Source organism: Tursiops truncatus, chromosome 18 (genome assembly GCF_011762595.2).
Source record: "Tursiops truncatus isolate mTurTru1 chromosome 18, mTurTru1.mat.Y, whole genome shotgun sequence".
NCBI classification, from domain to species: Eukaryota; Metazoa; Chordata; class Mammalia; order Artiodactyla; family Delphinidae; genus Tursiops; species Tursiops truncatus.
The window spans coordinates 2,240,059-2,260,784 of record NC_047051.1 but is presented as its reverse complement, the minus strand read 5'-3'; the positions used below and the strand labels follow the sequence as shown (position 1 = coordinate 2,260,784).

At 39.8% G+C, this 20,726-nt stretch overlaps 1 long non-coding RNA gene across 1 annotated transcript in view; it reads left to right on the top strand.

The window, feature by feature from the left end:
- LOC141276999 (uncharacterized) overlaps nt 1–17,125 on the top strand; it is a 30,383-nt gene extending 13,258 nt beyond the window's left edge. Inside the window, exon 3 of the long non-coding RNA XR_012327509.1 lies at nt 12,838–17,125. This is a non-coding gene — a long non-coding RNA (uncharacterized lncRNA). The remainder of the gene's footprint in view (nt 1–12,837) is intronic.
- The last annotated feature ends 3,601 nt before the right edge of the window (nt 17,126–20,726 follow it).

The window sequence follows — 20,726 nt, the reverse complement described above, 5'->3', positions numbered from 1 at the left end:
GACATACAGTTGATTTATTTTCCTTTTACCCTCCTCCTTGCTAAATCCACTTATTTAGTTCTAGTAGTTTTTTTGTAAATTCTTTAGGATGGTCTACTTATACCATCATGATTTCTATGAATAAAGACAATGTTACATCTTCCTTTTCCACTGTATGCCTTTGTTTCTCTTTCTTGCCTCATTACACAAATAAGAACTCTATTAAAATGTTAGTAGCAAATCTGAAAGAGGACATCCTTGAATTATTCCATATATTAAGGGGGGAGTGTTCAATGTCTGACCATTAAATATAATTTAGCTCTAGCTTTCTTGTAGATGCCCTTTCTTGTAGATGCCTCAGAAAGCGTCACGGGGCTTCCCTGGTGGTGAAGTGGTTGAGAGTCTGCCTGCCGATGCAGGGGACACGGGTTCATGCCCCGCTCCGGGAAGATCCCACATGCCGTGGAGCGGCTGGGCCCGTGAGCCATGGCTGCTGAGCCTGTGCTCCGCAACCGGAGAGGCCACAACAGTGAGAGGTCCGCGTACCGCAAAAAAAAAAAAAAAAAAGCGTCATGTACCCCAATGTAACACAATGTTCATTGCAGCCCTATTTACAACAGCTAGGACATGGAAGCAACCTAAGTGTCCATCGACAGATGAATGGATAAAGAAGATGTGGCACATATATATAATGGAAAACTACTCAGCCATAAAAAGGAACGAAACTGGGTCATTTGTAAAGACGTGGATGGATCTATGGACTGTCATACAGAGTGAAGTCAAAAAGAGAAAAACAACTATCGTATATTAACGCATATATGTGGAACCTAGAAAAATGGTACAGATGTACTGTTTTGCAGGGCAGAAATAGAGACACCATGTAGAGAACAAACGTATAGACACCAAGGGGGGAAAGTGGTGGGGGAGTGGGGGTGGTGTGATGAATTGGGAGATTGGGATTGACATGTATACACTAATATGTATAAAATAGATGACTAATAAGAACCTGCTGTATATTAAAAAAACAACCACGAACTACCATACCACACAGCAATCCCACTGTTGAGCATATACCCTGAGAAAACCATAATTCAAAAAGAGTCCTGTACCACAATGTTCATTGCAGCTCTATTTACAATAACCAGGACATGGAAGCAACCTAAGTGGTCATTAACAGATGAATGGATAAAGAAGATGTAGCACATATATGCAATGGAATATTACTCAGCCATAAAAAGAAACAAAATTGAGTTATTTGTAGTGAGGTGGATGGACCTAGAGTCTGTCATACAGAGTGAAGTCAGAAACAGAAAAACAAATACCGTATGCTAACACATATATATGGAATCTAAAAAAAAAAAAATGGTTCTGAAGAACCTAGGGGCAGGACAGGAATAAAGACGCAGACGTAGAAAATGGACTTGAGAACACGGCGAGGGGGAAGGATAAGCTGGGACGAAGTGAGAGAGTGGCATGGACATACATACACTACCAAATGTAAAATAGATAGCTAGTGGGAAGCAGCCGCATAGCACAGGGAGATCAGCTCCGTGCTTTGTGACCACCTAGAGGGGTAGGATAGGGAGGGTGGGATAGGGAGGGTGGGAGGGAGATGCAAGAGGGAGGAGATATAAGGATGTATATATATGTACAGCTGATTCAGTTTTTCATAAAGCAGAAACTAACACACCATTGTAAAGCAATTATACTCCAATAAAGATGTTAAAAAAATAAGTAAATAAATAAAATTTAAAAATAAACTTGCAGAATCAGAAGACTGTCCACTGAGAAATTACGGCAGTAGTTGATGATAAAACTTGTGAATTTCACCCTGATTTTAGTAGGATTGCAACCAAGATACCAGTTTTTGTAATTCATTTGAACACTATAAATATTTTAAAAGGTATTTTTGTTTGCTTCTCAGAAAGTTTGTCACCTTTCACCATTGACCAAAATAATAAGTCCCAGTCACGTATGTATATATGTTCCTAAAGGTAGACTTTTTTTTCTTCTTTCTGCCAGCTGAGGTGAGGACAGATTGTGAGAACTGGTAACTGGTCAGCAATATGCTTAACTGTTAGGAGAAGCTGGTAGAGCTGTCCTTCATAATTTGTTCAGACATCTGGCTACCACTGTTAAGTAGGATACAGAAGAACATATGGTTCTCATTTAAAACATTGCAAATATCGTCATGATGGAGATGGTGAAATTTTAAGAAAGACCAATACTGTTTTGATTATAATCTCAGACAGAAAAAAAAAAAAAAAAACACCCCTGCATGCTAAACTAAGAATTCCAGCGTCTTATTTATAGAAATTTCTATTCTGTGTTGTGTTCTTTACATTTTTTAGAGAACAAACAATACAGAAAGGTAACTGTTGCCTTTTTTTCCTGTTTTTTTCTTCAAATAAAATTAAACAAAACATTAAAAAGAAGAGAAAAATATATACTGAAAACAATTGTAAATTTATGAGCTCTTACTTTTAACAACACCTTTCATTTGGAATTTCAAAGTTACATTCTTGTGCCATAATCCCATTGATTAGGAATAAATGTGTATGTGTTTTCCAATTAGACTGTACTTAAATAGCAGCCTTCTATTTCAGATGAAAGGGTTCTACTAAGAGCTGTCAGATTAATCCAGCTGCTTATAATGTGTGTTGTATTTGACCATTTGCCAAAAAAGTGTGAGGATATATGAGCCGGCTGGCATAAAGCTGGAGGGTGGGAATCTCTCAGTTGATTAGAACTAGGGCTATGACATTTTTATAAACTCTACTTTCAAAATGCCAAACAATAAAAAAAAAAAAAACCTACCTTGACTGCCCTACAATTTTGCCAAGCAATGATAGCTTCAGAAATTTTCAGCTTAAAATATCTCTTCTGATTCATATTACTTGAACCCCTAAAAGAAGCCATTTACTTATACTTAAAAAACCCCAAAAACGTGCTTGAGAGAAAAATATAGATAGTAAAGCTACATTTTTACCAGTTAAGGAGCCTTGGATTATAATTTTGTTATACTTCCTATCTATAAAAAAGAGGAAAATTAATTTTAAATTAAGAAACACAATAAAGATATTGATGTCAAAAAGTTAAAAACACATGCTAATTTCATATTATTTTTTAAAATCAGAGACCAGAGCTAGTCAGAATTACTAATTTTTTTCATTTTCCCTATCACTTGAGTAATTATGTTACGTTGACTGTAACTCGGGTTACTTTTACGCATCAGCTCATCTGCATACGTACTTCTGTGGGAGTGTGTGAGCTCACCAGGTGTGGATGTGCCACTCCAAAAAGTCCCATGTCACTCTCTCCCTCTGATTTTTTCCCCACCTGGTGCTTGCTGCAGAGACATGTCTGACTGGCCTTTTGCGTTATCTGAGAAGCTGTCAAAAGGCTGGGAAGATTTGGGAAGATTTCAAAAACCTGGCTGAGCTTGCCTTCTCAAGAATAATACTTTATGACACTTTTATCCTCTATCCCAAACCTCAGATGTTTGACTTTTTTTTTTTTTTTTTTCCACCGCTGAAATGGGCCAACTAGAAGCCTAGGGAGACTTAGGAAACTTTGAAAATATAAAAATCACAGAATGTTTCAACTTTCACTGAATTGTGGACATTTATATTTTCAAATTATAAGGTGACAGATGTGGCCTGGTTTCACCAGAAACAGAATATAAAAGAGAAATCTCATTTAATGACACATGGTTGTTAGTAGTTCGCTTATATGAATATTTAGCTTTCTCTATTTGTTTTATTTATTTATATTATTTTAATAGGTAATGCGGTTACATGGCTTAAAAATCAAAGTATAAAATGTATAAAGCAAACTGTCTCATGTTTGCTCATGAGTACTCCAGACTCCCCAGCCTGTAGCTAAACACTGTTACAAGTCACTTGTGTATCCTCCCTGGCATTGCCAGATTTAGCAAATAAAAACACAGGACTCCTAATTAAATTTCAGATAATAAATGAATACTTATTTAGTATAAGTATGTCCAAACCATTGCATGGGATACACATAAACTGAAAAAAAAATTGTTTATCTCACATTCCGATTTAACTGAGTGGCCTGTATTTATCTGGCAACCCTAATCCTTCTTGAAATTTTTACACAAATGGAAGAATTACGCTTCCACGTTTATTGTCTTCTGCCCCTCTTCTTTTACATAAATGGCAACACCTTATGTACTGTTCTGCACCTGATCTTTTTTAACTCAACACTATGACGATCATTCTACAGGATAATCAAAAGAGATTTCTTTGTTTACCATCATTTATTTAACCAGAACCTTCCTGGTGTACTTGTGGTGAGTTCCTATATTTTGCTCTTATAAACAATGATGCAATGAATAATCTTTTAAAAAAATTTGTCTCCAATTATTTTCCAGTTTTATCGTGGCATAATTGACATATAACCTTGTATTAGTTTAAGAGTACAACATAATGAGTTTGATATATGTACATATTGCAAAGGAATTATTACAATAAATTTAGTTAACATCACTTTATATAGTTACAAAAGTTTTTTCCTTGTGATGAGAACTTTTAAGATCTACTCTCTTAGCACCTATCAAATACACATACAGTATTATTAACTATAGTCCTCATGCTGTACATCACATCCCCAGGACTTATTTGTCTTATAACTGGAAGTTTGTACCTTCAGACCACCTTCTCACATTTCCCCTACCCTCCGCCCCCCGCCTCCAGTAACGACCAATCTATTCTGTGTTTCTAGGAGTTTGGTAGTTTAAAATTCCACATATAAGTGAGAACATACAGTATTTGTCGTTCTCTGCCTGACTTACTTCACTAAGCTAATGTCCTCAAGGTCCATCCATGTTGTCGCTAATGGCAGGATTTTCTTCCTTCTCACAGCTGAACGATATTCCATTGTATAGCTACCACATTTCCTTTATCCGTTTATCCACTGATGAATGTGCACGAGGGTACCCTTTTGTCCTCACCAACACATATCTTTTGATTTTGAGATAACAGCTATCCTAACTGATGTGAGGTGATTTCTCATTGTTATTTTGATTTGCATTTCCCTGATCATTAGCGATGTTGAGCATCTTTTCATATACCTATTGGCCGTTTGTATATTTTCTTTGGAAAAATATCTCCTCTGGTCCTTTGCCCATTTCTCAGTTGGGTGGGTTGGTTATTTATTTATTTATTTATTTATTTATTTATTTATTTATTTATTTGCGATTGATGTCTTTATATATTTTGGATATTAACCCCTTATCAGATGTATGCTTTGCAAATATTTTCTCCCATTCAGTAAGTTGCCTTTTCATTTAGCTCACTATTTTCTTTGCTGGGCAGAATTTTTTTTTTTTTTTAGTTTAATGTAGTCCCACTTATTTATTTTTGCTTTTATTGCCTGTGCTTTTGGTGTTCAGTTAAAAAAACATATTGCCAAGAATGTCAAGAAGTTTTTCTTCCTATGTTTTCTTCTAGGAATTTTATAGTTTCAGTTCTTATATGCAAGTCTCTAATCGATTTTGAGTTGATTTTTGTATATGGTATAAGTTAAAAGTTCAATTCCATTATTTTGTATATGGATATCCAGTTTCTCTAACACCACTTATTGAAGAGATCATGTTTTTCTCATTGTACATTCTTGGTGCCTTTTTCAAAAATTGGTTGACTATATATGCATCAGTGTATTTATGGGCTCTTATTTCTGCTCCATTGCTCTGTGTGTCTGTTTTTATGCCAGTACCATACTGTTCTGATGACTATATCTTTGTATATTTGGCCCTCTGAATCCATGCTTCCACATCCAGGGATTCAACTAACCAGGGATCAAAAATATTTTTTAAAAAAGTTCAGAAAATTTAAAAAGCAAAACTTGAATTAACCACACGCCGGCAACTATTTACATAGCATTTACATTGTATTTACAACTATTTACATTATATTAGGTATTATAGATAATCTAGAGATGCTTTAAAGTATACAGGAGGATGTAGGCAAATACTATGCCATCTTATATATGGGACTTGAGCATCTGTGGATGTTGGTATCCATGGAGAGGAACCAACCCCCCAAGGATACTGAGGGATGACTGTAGTTGGAAATCTGGAATCGCGATCCCTCAGCTTTGTTCTTCTTGTTCAAGATTGCTTTAGCTTTTGCATTTCCATATACATTTTGTATTTCCATATACATTTAAGAATTTTTGTTCTATTTCTGTGAAAAATGCCATTGGGATTTTGATCTCTACCCCTATTGCACTGAGTCAGTGTATCACCTTGTGTACAATGGACATTTTAACAATATTAACTCTTCCAATCTATAAACAAGAAATGTCATTCCATTTATCTGTGAACTCTTTGGTTTCTTTTATAAATGTTTTATAGTTCTCAGTGTATACACCATGAGGCTTACATAAAACATGATCTTTTAACAGTGTATTTTAAGGGAAGCAACTTAACTTTGTTTGCATATAAAAGCTCAACACTTTTATCTCCTCCCAATTTATGGTCTTGATGTCACAATTTACATCTTCTTCTTTTTTTTTTTTTTTTTGCGGTACGCGGGCCTCTCACTGTTGTGGCCCCTCCCGTTGCGGAGCACAGGCTCCGGACGCGCAGGCTCAGCGGCCATGGCTCACGGGCCCAGCCGCGCCGCGGCATGTGGGATCTTCCCGGACCGGGGCACGAACCCGTGTCTCCTGCATCGGCAGGCGGACTCTCAACCACTGCGCCACCAGGGAAGCCCAAGGAAAGGGAACCATATTTTTTTTTTTTTTGCGGTACGCGAGCCTCTTACTGCCGTGGCCTCTCCCGCTGCGGAGCACAGGCTCCTGACGCGCAGGCTCAGCGGCCATGGCTCACGTGCCCAGCCGCGCCGCGGCATGTGGGATCCTCCCGGACCGGGGCACGAACCCGTGTCTCCTGCATCGGCAGGCGGACTCTCACCCACTGCGCCGCCAGGGAAGCCCTACATCTTTTTATATTGTGTGTCCAATGACACATTATTGTAGCTATCATATTTTAAATGCTTTTGTCTTTTAATCTTTATGCTACAGTTATTAGTGATTTGCACACTACCATTACAATTTTAGAGTATTCTGAATTTGACTAGATGTTTGTCTTTACCAGTGAGTTTTATACTTTCATATCCTTTCATTTTACTATTTGGCAACCTTTCTTTTCACTGAAGAACTGCTTAGCATTTCTTGTAAGGCAGTGGTACTGGTGATGAACTCCAGCTTTTGTTTGGGAATGTCTCTACATGTTCTTCGATGCTGAAGGCTAACTTTGCAGGGCAAAGTATTCTTGGTTGCCAGGTTTGGGGGGGGGGATTTCTTTTTTTTTTTCAGTACTTTGAATATATCATCTCACTCTTTCGGAGCCTGCAAAGTTTCTGCGGAGAAATCTGCTTGTAGACTTATGGGCATTCTGTTGTATGCGACAAACTTATTTCTGTTGCTTCTTTCAAGATTTTCTCTTTGATTTTTGACAGTTGTATTATAATGTGTCTTGGATAAGTCTTATTTATTTATTTATTTTAACATCTTTTTCGGAATATAATTGCTTTACTATGGTGTGTTAGTTGGATAAGTCTTCTTTTTTATTTATTTATTTTAACACCTTTTTCGGAATATAATTGCTTTACTATGGTGTGTTAGTTGGATAAGTCTTCTCTGAGTTGAACCTGATTGGGAATTTTGAGCTTCACGATGCTGGATATCTAAATCTCTCCTCATATTTCAAAATTTTTCATCCCTTGTTTGTTTAAATAAGCTTTCTGTGCTGTTCCACCACTCTTTCCCCTCTGGGATTCCCATCATGTGAATATTGTTTCTTTTGGTGGTTTCCTTAAGTCTCATAGGCTTTCTTCATTCATGTTCATTTCTTTTTCCTCCTCTAACCAGATAAATTCAAATGACCCCTTCAAGTTTGAGGACTCTTTCTTCTATCTGTGCTCTCTCGTGGCTTGCTGAGTTTCTTTAGAACACATGTTTAATTCTCTGTTAGGCAGTTTATGGAACTGCACTTCTTTGGGGTCAGTTACTGGAGGTTTACTGTTCCTTCAGTGGTGTCACATTTCCCTGATTCTTCATGATCCCTGTAGCTTTGAGTTAGTCAGTGTCTGTGCATTTGAAGAAGCAGTCACGTCTTCCAGACATTAAGAACTGACTTCATAAAGGAAATGCCTTCGCGGGCAGGTGTGGGCACCTGGGTCTGGTGGTGTGGGCACATGTAGCAGCTGTGGCCCGGGGGTTCTGGGGTTCCTGACATTGGCAGCTGCGTGGTCCTTGGTGGTAAGCACTTTGGGGGGGTCCTTGGTGGTGGTCGGGGCAACAGCAGTGAGGGACTGATCAGGGGGAGGTGGTGGGAGGAGCTGGTGGTGTGCACACACTTGACTGGGGGGTCGGCTGCAAATACCTAAGCGGTGGCAGAGGCTGGCTGCCTGCACTCATGCAGTGGTGAGGGCTGGGCAAGCGGCGGGGGCCAGGGCCAACTGTGGGCACACGAGCTGGCAACGTGCACCTGCACTGCAGGGCTGCTGGTGTGCATTCATGTGGCCACACGGGCCAGCTCTGGACATGTACACATGCTGGGGTCGACTGTGTACGCCCAAGCAGCTGCAGGCCCTGAGCTGGCAGCACGAGGGTGCAGTGGCCACACTGGATCCTGGGGCCTGGAGCTTCTGTGCTGAGGTGAGGAGAGACTCAAGACAGTGGGAGTCGGAACACAGAAACCTCTGGGGCCATCAGCAGTGAGCACGGCAGCAGGTTTGCAGCTGCTGCTCTGACTGTTGGGTGTCCTCAGTGGTGGAAGCAGCGGGGTCCTCTGTGGGACCATCCACTGGAGTCCACAATGGGGTCGTCAGTGAAGAAAGCTGCAGGGAGTTTGCAGCATCTGAAAGGACTATGGGGGTCTGGGGTCCTCTGCAGAGCAAGCCACTGGGAACCACGGTCTCTCCCAGTACATGGCTGAGGTAGGTAGCACCTGCCCTTCCTTACTGCTAGGCATCTCCAGATGTCTCAGCTATGCCCGCCTCCGGGGTGGGGGGGACGTGGGTAAAACCAAAACAGTTCTTCATGTAGTGCCCCCCAAATTTGGGAAGCTGGTTGCTCACCCTGCTCTCCTTTTCTCCATGAGGGGAACTTTCCAGGGCCAGGGAGTTCCCTTTGGTGCAGAGCAGACCAGCCTGGGGGATGAGATGAGAAGCCAAAACGAAACCCTTTCTGAGGTTATTCTGTTTTTGCTCCACTGTGTTGCTGAGGGTTGATTAATAACCACCATATTCATTACTGTTTTCTATTCATTGATGTTGTTCACTCCCCTCTTTTGTTGCCATTTGTGGTTTTAACTGAGCATTTTATTATATGATTCTATTTTCTCTCTTCTCTTAGCATATCAATAAACCTCTCTTTTTACTTGTTTTAGTGGTTGTTCTAGAGCTTGCAGTATGCATTTACAGCTAATCCACATCTGCTTTTAAATAACGCTAGACCACCTCACGTGTAGTGCAAGAAAGTACGTGTAATAAAAAAATCCTAATTCCTGCTTCCCGCCCCTTGTATCATTGCTGTCATTTCCCTGATACATAAGTATATGTATACATATACTAAGCATACGTAATGGAATACATTTTGCTTTATTATCTTGAACAAACTATTATCTGTTAGATTAAGAATAAACTATAAATAAATAAATAAACGTATAAATGTTTTTATTTTATCTTCACTTATGCATTCTTCAATACTCTTCGTTTCTTTATGTAGATCTACGTTTCTGGCCTATGTCATCTTCCTTTTTCTCTGAAGAAATTCTTATAACATTTCTTGCAAGTCAGCTCTACTGGGCAGAAACTTCTTTCATAGTTTGTCTGAGAAAGTGTTTGTTTCTCCTTCACTTTTGCAGGATAATTTTTCAGGGTAGAGGTTTCTAGGTTGGTTGGTTTCAAAGCGTTGGTTCCTCTCAATGCTTTGAAAATTTCCTTCCACTCTTTCCTTCCTTCCTCTTTTCCGAGGCAAAGTCAGATCTAATTCTTACCCTTGCTCCTCCACAGGTAATATGTATTTTTCCTCTGACTCCTGTTAAAGTTCTTCCTCTATCTTTGATTTTCTGAAGTTTGCATATGATATGCCGAGGGTAGGTTTTTGAAAATTTATCCTGCTTGGTGTGTCAGCTTCCTGCATCTGTGCTTTGATGTCTCCCATTAACTGAGGACATTTTCAGTCATGACTGCTTCAAATATCGCTTCTTGTCTCTTCCTTCTTCTCCTTCTAGTCCCGTAAGGCACATGTTACACCTTTTGTAGTTGTCTCACTGTCCTTGGATAATCTTGTTTCTCTTTTCTTTTGTTTTTCTCGGTCATTTTTTTTTCTCTTTGCTTTTCAGTTTTGGATGTTTCTTTTGTCATATCCTCAAACTCAGAGATTTTTTTTTCCTTCAGCGGTGTCCAGTCTACTAATGAACCATCAAAAGAACTCTTCACTTCTGTTAGTGTTTTGACCTCTATTATTTGATTTTTCTTAGACTTTCCATCTCTCTGCTTACACTATTCATTTTTTTTGCATGTTGCCTACTTTTCCCATTAGAGCTGTTAGCAAATTAATCATAGTTTTAAAAATTCCTGCTACATCTGACTGGTTCTGAGCCTTGTTCAGTCTCTTCAAGTTACATTTTTCCCTTTTAGTATCCTTTAATTTTTTGTTGGACGTTGGACATGGAAGTTCTGGGTGGAAGGAACTGCAGTACACTGGTTTTTAGTGATGCAGTGGTGAGGTGTGCAGGAAGGGAATGCACTCTACAGTCTTACGATGAGGCCCCTGTCTTTTGGGGAGCCTGCGCCCCAGAATGTGACCCTCACCGCTGCTTCTCAGTCCCCCCCACCACTTATGTGGGGCAGGATAGCTACGGAAGGCTGCAGGGGAATACGTACCTTCCCCAAATGGGTATTCCCCTCTCCCCAGGTCAGCTAGGCTCCGATTTAAAAAAAAGGTTAGATGCTGGGTGACTAGTTTCTCTTGAGGGCAGGCCTTGATAGGAACAAGTACTCTGACACACTACTATGTATAAAATAGAGAGCCAACAAGGACCTACTGTATAGCACAGGGAATTCTACTCAATAGCTTTGTTTGTTTGTTTTGCGTGTTTTTTTTGTTTTTTTTTTTTTTTTTTGCGGTACATGGGCCTCTCACTGCTGTGGCCTCTCCCGTTGCAGAGCACAGGCTCCGGACGCGCAGGCCCAGCGGCCATGGCTCACGGGCCCAGCCGCTCTGCAGCATGTGGGATCTTCCCGGACTGGGGCACGAACCCGTGTCCCCTGCATCGGCAGGCGGACTCTCAACCACTGCGCCACCAGGGAAGCCCCTACTCAATAGTTTTTAATAACCTATAAGGGATAAGAATCCGAAAAAGAACACACACACACACATATATATATATATATATATATATGTTCTATATACATACATACATACATGTATAACTGAATCACTGTGCTGTGCACCTGAAACTAAGACAACATTGTAAATCAACTATACTTCAATTAAAAAAAAAAAAGAACAAGTACGCTGGCCTATCTAAGAATGGTTCCTGGCCCCTTCCCTTGCAGGAATCATGGGGGGATTTTCTCTGATATTTGCTGCGAGAACATGGTTGGCCTCCTAGAGGTAAAGCGCACAAAGGTGCCGCCACCCCAAGACTGACTCGTCTGGGTGTTTCGAGTCTTCCATTTGTCTGCACTGGACCTCCGGTAATCCTCAGTACAGCTCAGGGTTTCCTACCTCAACGCTGGTTCCCTGGGAGGCTTCTGCTCGTGCGTTTCTACTCCTGTAAGTTATGATTCTCAACATCTACCGGTCTGTCCCATTTCCGGAGCAGTCATTTGCCCTGTGACCTCACTTCTCTGACAGATCTAAGAAGAATCATCGATTTTCCAATCTGTTCAGCTTTTTACTTGTTGTTAGGACAGAGTGGCAACTCCTAAGCTCCTTCCGTGTTGGACCAGAAGCTGAAAGGCTCTACTTTCTTTTTATTGGCACTCATCTTGTGTACCTCTGCCTATTCTGATCACTTTGATTTAGGTGTGTTTCTTGGGCATGAAACGTTCCAATTAGAAATTATTTTCTTCTTTGACGTGTGATGCAGCTCATTTAGCCAGTTTATATTATTGCCGTGACCGGTATGTTCTGGTCTCAGATTTATAACTTTTATGTACAATGTGATGTCCTTTCTCTGTTTGATTTTATGAAGTCCTGAAATCCAGGATGGGCTGTATTTTTGTTCTGGAGGGCAGGGGGTAACCATTATTATTAGAACTATAGGCAATAACTTTAGTTTACGGCTTTGTTTTCTTTTATTTTCTGAACTATGATAGCTTGTAAAAGTATCTGATTTCTCATTTTCCCCCTCTGCTTCCTCTTCTCTAGCACCCAATTTCAGACAAAGTATTAACTCTCTTAGCATCTTTCCTTGTACTTCTCTGACGTGAATTCTCAGCATTATGTGCTCGGGCATCTTTGTCTCTCAGCCATTGGAGGTGAGGCAATCAGCACGTTCTGCCTCTCAGCATCTGCCCCACCTAATCTTTGTCATACACCTTGTGCATTCTCAGTATAACATTTATACTCTTTTCCTAAATCTCTCTTTGTCTGTCAGCTCTACAGACCATGTATGTGTCGCTCCTTCAGCCCTGTTGTGCAGGGCACTTTCTTAGTCGTTTTCTTGGGGGCCTGAAGCCTCCAGCAGCTCACCCTCAGCGTCACTAACAAGGACTCACAGGAACAATATTAACTGAATCCCTCTGTGTCCCTCAGCTTGTTTGTTGCCTTTATGCTTTAAAAGTAACCTGTGTTATTTTGTTTTCCCTGGAGGTTTCCCAGAGCCACCTCCGTGGTGCCTCTGTACAAATATGCAGCCCCGTGTACAGGATGCTTGGCAGGAAGGAGGAGAACATGTCACGCGTGCTGGACAGAGTCTGCCTTTCGTGCCGCCTCCAGCTCTGTCTTCAGTCCTGGGATGATTATTTCCGACTTTCAACGTTCTTCAACGTGGTTCAACGTTGTCGTGACACACTGTCATTTTCGTATAGCACTGCATTATATGTATGTTTCATTTAGTATTTTCTAAAAATGTTTGTTATTTCTGGGTGGCTTGATTCCACTGTACCAGAGACACACTCTAAATGATCTCAATTGTTTGAAATTCGGTGAGACTTGCCTCAAGGCCCAGACAATGGCCAATTGCACTAAACACCCCAAATGCATTTAAAAAGTAGAGTGCAGTGTTCTAGATTTATCAATTAGGTCAAATTTGCTGTGAATGCAATTTAAATATTCTGTGTAGGATTTTTTGGTCTGCTCCACCAGCAATTAAGGGCAGAGTGTTGAAGACTCTCACTGTGACTGTGGACTTGCCTAGTCCTCTCTTCAGTACTACCAGTTTTTACTTCATATATTTTAATTTTATTTGCTGAAAACAAATTTATAATTTATCTATGTAGTAGGCTGGCTGTTTTATCATTATGAAATATGTTTCTAGCAATGCTTCTCGCCTTGAAGTCTGCTTTGTCTATTAGTAAAGGGATTACAGCTTGTTTTGGTTATACTTTACATATTATATCATTTACATTCTTTTATTTTAACATTTCTGTGCCCTTATATCCAAATCATATCTCTTGGAAACAGCATATATTTGGGATTTTTAAAAATCTTGAAGTGTTGCCTTTTAATTGGAACATGTACTGATATAGTTGGCATTATATGTATAAACTATTTACTGTATGTCCTCTCTGATTATCTTATCCCTTTATTAAGTTAATCAAATATTTATGATTCTGTTTTTTATTCCATTTTTCCTCTCTATAGGCTTATCTATCCCTATAGATTTCAAAATAAATCCTACACCGATTAGGACTACTCTAAATAATAAGTACTTTTTATTACTTCTTCATTACTACAAAGTTGAATTCCCGATTAATGTCATGTACTTTAATTCTACATGTATTTTCAAGCATATGACATAACTATTAATGTTAGAAACAGAAATTCTCATTTAACTTTACCTATATATTCACTTTTTCCACTGTTCCTCCTACCTTTCCGTACTTCCACGTTTCCATCATTTTTCTATTGCTTGAAGAACTCCCTGATTATTTCTTTCATTGTAGGTTTGCTGCTAATAATTTCTCACAGCTTCTGTGTGTCTAAAGGTCTTTATTTCCAAAGGATTGTTTTTGCTAATGAAGTGTTCTGGGTCGGCAGTTATTTTTTTCCAGCATATTGAAGTTGTCACTCCATTTTCTTCACGCTCAGATAATTTCTATGGAGAATCAGCTCTCAGTACTGGTATTGCTCCTTTTAAGGAAATGTGTCTATTTTCCTTTAGATGCTTTGAACATTTTCCTTTTTGCCTTTTAGCCATTTTACTATGCTGCTAATGTGCAGATGGATGTTTTTTTCTTTTTAATTTAATTTGCTTGTGGTCATAGTTTGTTTTTTTTTTTTAATCTTTGACTTGAGTCTTTTGTCAGTTTTGAAAATTCTCAGCTATTGTGTCCTCAAATACTGCTTCTATTTCATACTTTCTCGCCTCTATCTGGAACTACAATTATACACATTTTAGATCTTTCACAGAGCCTTTTTTCTATCTTCTATACTGCTTCTCTTTCATTTTGAAAAGTTTCTTTCAGTATTTCAAAATAAGGTATTTCCTACAGATCTCTCCTCCAGCTTAGTGACCCACTCTCCTGCGTCTGACCAGCTGCTGAAACTGTTTGTTGAGCAGCTGATTTCAGTTATTTTATATTATGGCTTCAAAATTTCCATTTGATTCTATTTAATAGATTTCCATTATTTGGTAAAAACTTCCATCCTGTCATTTCTTTCCTTGAACATATTAGTCTGATATTTCTTTTTTTTTCTAACATCTTTATTGGAGTATAATTGCTTTACAATGGTGTGTTAGTTTCTGCTTTATAACAAAGTGAATCAGCTATACATATACATATGTTCCTATACCTCTCCCCTCTTGTGTCTCCCTCCCTCCACCCTCCCTATCCCACCCCTCTAGGTGGTCACAAAGCACCAAGCTGATCTCCCTGTGCCATGCGGCTGCTTCCCACTAGCTATCTATTTTACGTTTGGTAGTGTATATATGTCCATGCCACTCTCTCACTTCGTCACAGCTTACCCTTCCCCCTCCCCGTAATTCTTAATCACCTGTGGAGCTGCTGCTGGTTTCTATTTTTTTCTCTTGCGTTTTGACCAACTGGTTCTATCTCCTAAAAGCTTGAGAATAAACTGCTGAATGGAGGATATTGTGTATAAATGTTATAGAGACAGGAAATATAGTATCTTCATCTAGGATTATTTCCTTTTATCTGGAGGATAACTAGAATAGGAATAGATACACTTGATTCATTCAGGATGGTGATGTTTCAAACTGGGTTTCTGTCTTAATGAAGGATAATGTATTTCTGATTTTCCCTTTCTCCTAGAAAATAGTACTTTGGGGATCTTATGTGAAAGCTCACTGTGTTTGCACGGTACCCCGTTTGTCTTGTCCTGAAGCTCGGTGTCTGTATTCCCAGCCACATGCTTAATCACCTGCTTGCATTTGTCTAGAACTGTCAGTGCAGTTTTGCTTGAATTCTTGGCCCCTCAAGCTCCCCACTCCCCTCACCCCCGTGTAGCTTAAGAATCAGCCAGTTCCAATGCCTCCATGACAACCTTTCCTCCGGGCTCTCCTCTTCTCAAATCTGGGTTGCCTTGGTACCTCTAAAATTCAACATCTGTCTCCACACACCTGTGAAACTCCTGTCGTTCTCTGCCACTGCTTTCAGCTAATCCTCTCAGTTTTGTGGCCTTAGAAATTGGCAGATACCCAGATGAGAGAAGTGGCTCACCTCAATGCCATGTCCCTTCTCTGAGCATCTCGGCCACTCAAGTTGTAGACACCTTGGCTGCTCTAGAAGACAAAAGTGCCTTCAGAAGGTTGTTGTTATTTTAATTTTATCCCCTTTATAACCTGTTCTAGGCAGGCTAGTTAGTCTGTACAAAATCTACTCCATCATAGCCAAAGGCAAAGACGCCAACTACTTCCTACCAGTTCCACTGCTACCACCTGGATGTGAGTCCCCATCACATCTCACCCAGAATATGGAGTTGGTCACCCTGTTTTACCCTTGCCCTCTTATAATCTACTCTCAACAGAGCAGTCACAGTGATAACTCAAAAATACAGAGCTCTGGGGGGTTTGAGGAAAAAACCCAAGTCTACAAGACCCTACGTAACACCCCCATAGTCTTACTGTTCCCTACCTCTCCCTGCTGCAGCCTCGCTGACCTCCTGACTGTTCCTGAAACACCAGGTCCCTTCCACTTTAGCCTTTGACAAGCTAATTCCTCTTCCTGGAATGCCCTTCCCTCACATAATTCATGGCTAATTTCTCCATCTCCTTCAAATTGCTTAAATTTCATCTTTTAAAAAACGTTCTATGCTAATACTTTATTAAAACGAAACCTTCCTCACTCCTCCAAAGCATGGTACTCTTCAGCCAACTATGCTTCCTCCTTTTTCTTCATTCATAACATTGATCATTTTCTAGGATAACATGACTTTGCTATTTATTATATTTATTGTTTTTATCTCCATCTAAACTCATCTTCTCCCTGGCTAGAAGTGATCCCTAGGAGGACTAGAATCTCTGCCTGCTTCTTTTGTTGATATATTCTGAGCACTGGGAATAATAGCAGAAGTATTCAAAGGGTAAGATGAATGGTAAAAACACAGAAATATTTTGGTAGAGGAAAGTAATCAAAATAATCTAATAATTAGGGAATTTAATTCATTCATCAATTGTTTATTGAGTATCAACTATGTACCAGGGTACTAAACAGTAATAAACAAGACAGGCCCTTTGAGCTTAAAAAACTTTCTCTGAAAGCAATGTATACGTATTGCGTGTACACACAATGTATACATATATCAAATCATCACATTGTTGACTTTAAATATCTTATAATTTTGTACCATTTTCTTTGTCAACTATACTTCAATAAAGCTGAGAAAAGAGTTATTAGCTACTTTCCCGGCATTCTTGAAATGACTGCAGATGCTCTCTCACGGCTGTAGGGATTCCTACTTTTCCATTGAAAATAAGATGGTGGAATCATATTACTCTGGTGCAGTAAGAACATTTCTCTCCAGAACTCCACTTGGATTAGCTCTGCACCATGGCACCAAGGCAGCTGTGGCAAAAACCAGTTTTCAAGAAGCATTTAAAAATTAAATAAAAAGCGGGTTAAATGATGAAAGACTGTTTGCAATATCCATTTGATCATAAATGGATAGTTTTTAAAATTACTTTCCAATTTTAAAAAGTTGTATCTACTTTCATTTCTGCTGACTGGGGGGATGCCACAACACAGGTTAAATACATATTCTGTTAGGCCATGTCTAAGGCTTGCAATCCCCCCAAACAAATGTGTTCCTCCTCACATAACTCCGATTTTGTAACTCTACTATCTACAAGCCTGATAGATCTACCATAAGACAAGGGGGAACTGAGGTTGTGACAACACTTTATTTTTCCCTCTAAGAGCCGTCTACAGGGAGGGCACAGCTGAATGACACAGCAGGAAATCTTAAGCAATTATATAATAATTGGCTGTGACACTAACTCTGCTGAACACATTCCATAAATTCAAACTTAAATCTGTGCAACTCCCCTGGTAAACAGCTTCTGAAATGTTTTCAAAATAGCTGTTCATCAGATTTGTCTCATTAGAAACATTCCTCAGTTATTTTCTCTGGAAAACAGCTGTACTAGCATCAAGAGAAGCCCAGAGTGTTCAGTAGAAGCAATAACAGCAGGAAGAGTCTGAGATCTACAAATATTCAGGGAAGGGGGGTTTCCTCACACAGCTGCGGCATTAGGTATAACGGTTTGTTAATCTTACCGACAGTTGTAATCTTCGGAAGTAAGCAGAGACACGACAGGCGTGCTTGATACTAATGACCAAAATGATGGACAGTTTCTCTCACTGTGATCCATGGGCAACACCATCTCATCATCATCATCATCATCATTTAATGATTACGTTAAAAGGGCAATTACCTATGATTTATTCCAGGCATTGAATCAGATTCTCTGTGGGTCCTAGGAAGCCTACCAGGTGACTCTTATGCACGCTAAGGTTTAAAAAAAAACTGACAGAGATTAAAAACAACCACAATGACCTATAACAACATCTGTTGGTGGTGAGCGATGCTGACTCACTCTTCCTCTGTTCAATCTTAAGTTGGACTTTTGTAAATAGAGTTGCTTTGTTTATACCACATTTTTTAGTTTTCGCTTCATGTCCTGGGAATTTGTCTGTAGGAAAACCTTTGGATGTGCTGTAGATGTATTTTGGAAGAAAATACTTGGCTGTGTTTATCCCAGTGAAATGAGAGAGAGCTGAAGATTGAGATGCCAGGGAGTATAAGAGGATTAACATTAACATTTATATTTAGGGCCAAAACATAGGCTAGACAGCTAGAAACATGTATATGGAGCTGAAGGTAAAAGAAGTGGTTCCAGAATATTTGTCCAATTGGAACCCCATGACCGCTAGGTAGTTATCATCACCGACGTCATCAGCATTGCTATCATCAATATTTGTATTCTGCCCTACGTTTATTAGGCCTCCTGGCATGCATTATCATTAAATCTTCAAAACCATCTGAATAGCTTCTGGAAAGATCTCTCCCCTCCCAATATGATGTTCCTTGTCTTCTTCAGTGTTCCAGTAAATGCCACATTCACCCACTCAACTGATTATGCCAACAGCTTTGTAGTTATCCATGACTTCCCTCTCTCTCATGCTCCCGTCCCTTCCTACCCTCCAACATACACATGTCTGATGGGTCAGATTTACTGATTTGGAAGACCATTTAGATATTCATAAAAATACCTGGTAGATAATATAAAAAGCCTAATGCAATACTTCATGTGTTTACAGACCTGTTAGAAGGTCCAACTATATGCTGTCTACAGAAAACACATTTTTTTTTTTTTTGTGGTACATGGGCCTCTCACTGTTGTGGCCTCTCCCATTGCAGAGCACAGGCTCAGACGCACAGGCTCAGTGGCCATGGCTCATGGGCCCAGCCGCTCCGCGGCATGTGGGATCCTCCCAGACCGGGGCACAAACCCGTGTCTCCTGCATCGGCAGGTGGACTCTCAACCACTGCACCACCAGGGAAGCCCCAGAAGACACATTTTTGATACAAAGATACAGATATATTGAAAGTAAATGGGTAGAGGAGACATCATTCTAACAGCAATCATATGGAAGTTGGAATAGGTCTACTCAGACAAATCATAAGGGAAGCTGGAAAATACTGTGGGATAAATGACAACAAAGACACAACATACCAAACTTATGGAATGAAGCCAAAACAGAGCTTTGAAAAAATTTTAGAGCTGTAAATGCCTATATGTATATATATAAAAGAAGTCAAATCAATAACCTAAATTTCCACCTTAAGACACTGGAAAAAGAGGACAATAAACCGAAAGAAAACAGAAGGAAGGAAATTATAAAGATCAGAGCAGAAATAAATGAAATACAAAACAGAAGTTAATAGATAAAATCAATAACCATATGTTGGTCCTTCAAAACGATTAATGAAATTGACAAACTTTTAGCTAGACTGAACAAGAAAATAAGGGAGAGGACTGAACATACTAAAATCAGGAATGAAATAGAAAACATCAGTGTAGACCTTGCAGAAACAAACAAACAAAAGAAGACTATAAGGAATACTATAAACAACTGTAGACCAAAAATTAGATAAATTAGTTGAAACAGACAGATTCCCACAAGAAGCATATTATTAAAACAGACTCAAGAAGAAACAGAAACTCTGAATAACAAGTAAAGTATAACAACTAAACAAGCATAACAAGTAAAGAGGTTGAATTAGTAATCAAAATACTTTCCACAAAGGAAAGCCCCGTATCAAGTGGCTTCACTGATGAATTCTACCAAACATTTAAAGAAGAATTAATACCAATTCTTTACAAACTTAACCAAAAACTATAAGAATGGGAACATTTTATAATTCATTTTATGAGCCCAATATTATCCTGATATATAAATCACGCAAAGATATCACACACTTAAGACCTGCGCAGAAGGGGAGAGGTAGCACGTCGAAAGGAGGGCCTCTGGAGTGTGGAGTTCCCCAGTTTGGAGTCGTGTGGCTGACAGGGTCTTGGTGCTCCGGCTGGGTGTCAGGCCTGAGCCTCTGAGGTGGGTGAGCCAAGTTCAGGACATTGGTCCACCAGTGACCCTCTGGCTCCATGTAATTTCAAAGAGCAAAAGCTCTCTCAGAGATCTCCTCAATGCTAAGATCCAGCTCCACTCAATGACCAGAAAGCTACAGTGCTGGACACCCCATGCCAAAAAACTAGCAAGACAGGAACAGAATCCCACCCAAGCAGAGAGGCTGCCTAAAATCATAAAAAGGTCACAGACACCCCAAAACACACCACCGGACTCGGTCCTGCCCACCAGAAAGACCAGATCCAGCGTCATCAACCAGAACACAGGCACCAGTCCCCTCCACCAGGAAGCCTACACAACCCACTAAACCAACCTTACCCACTGGGAGCAAACACCAAAAGCAACAGGAACTACGAACCTGCAGACTGCAAAAAGGAGACCCCAAACAAAATAAGTTAAGCAAAATGAGAAGACAGAGAAACACACAGC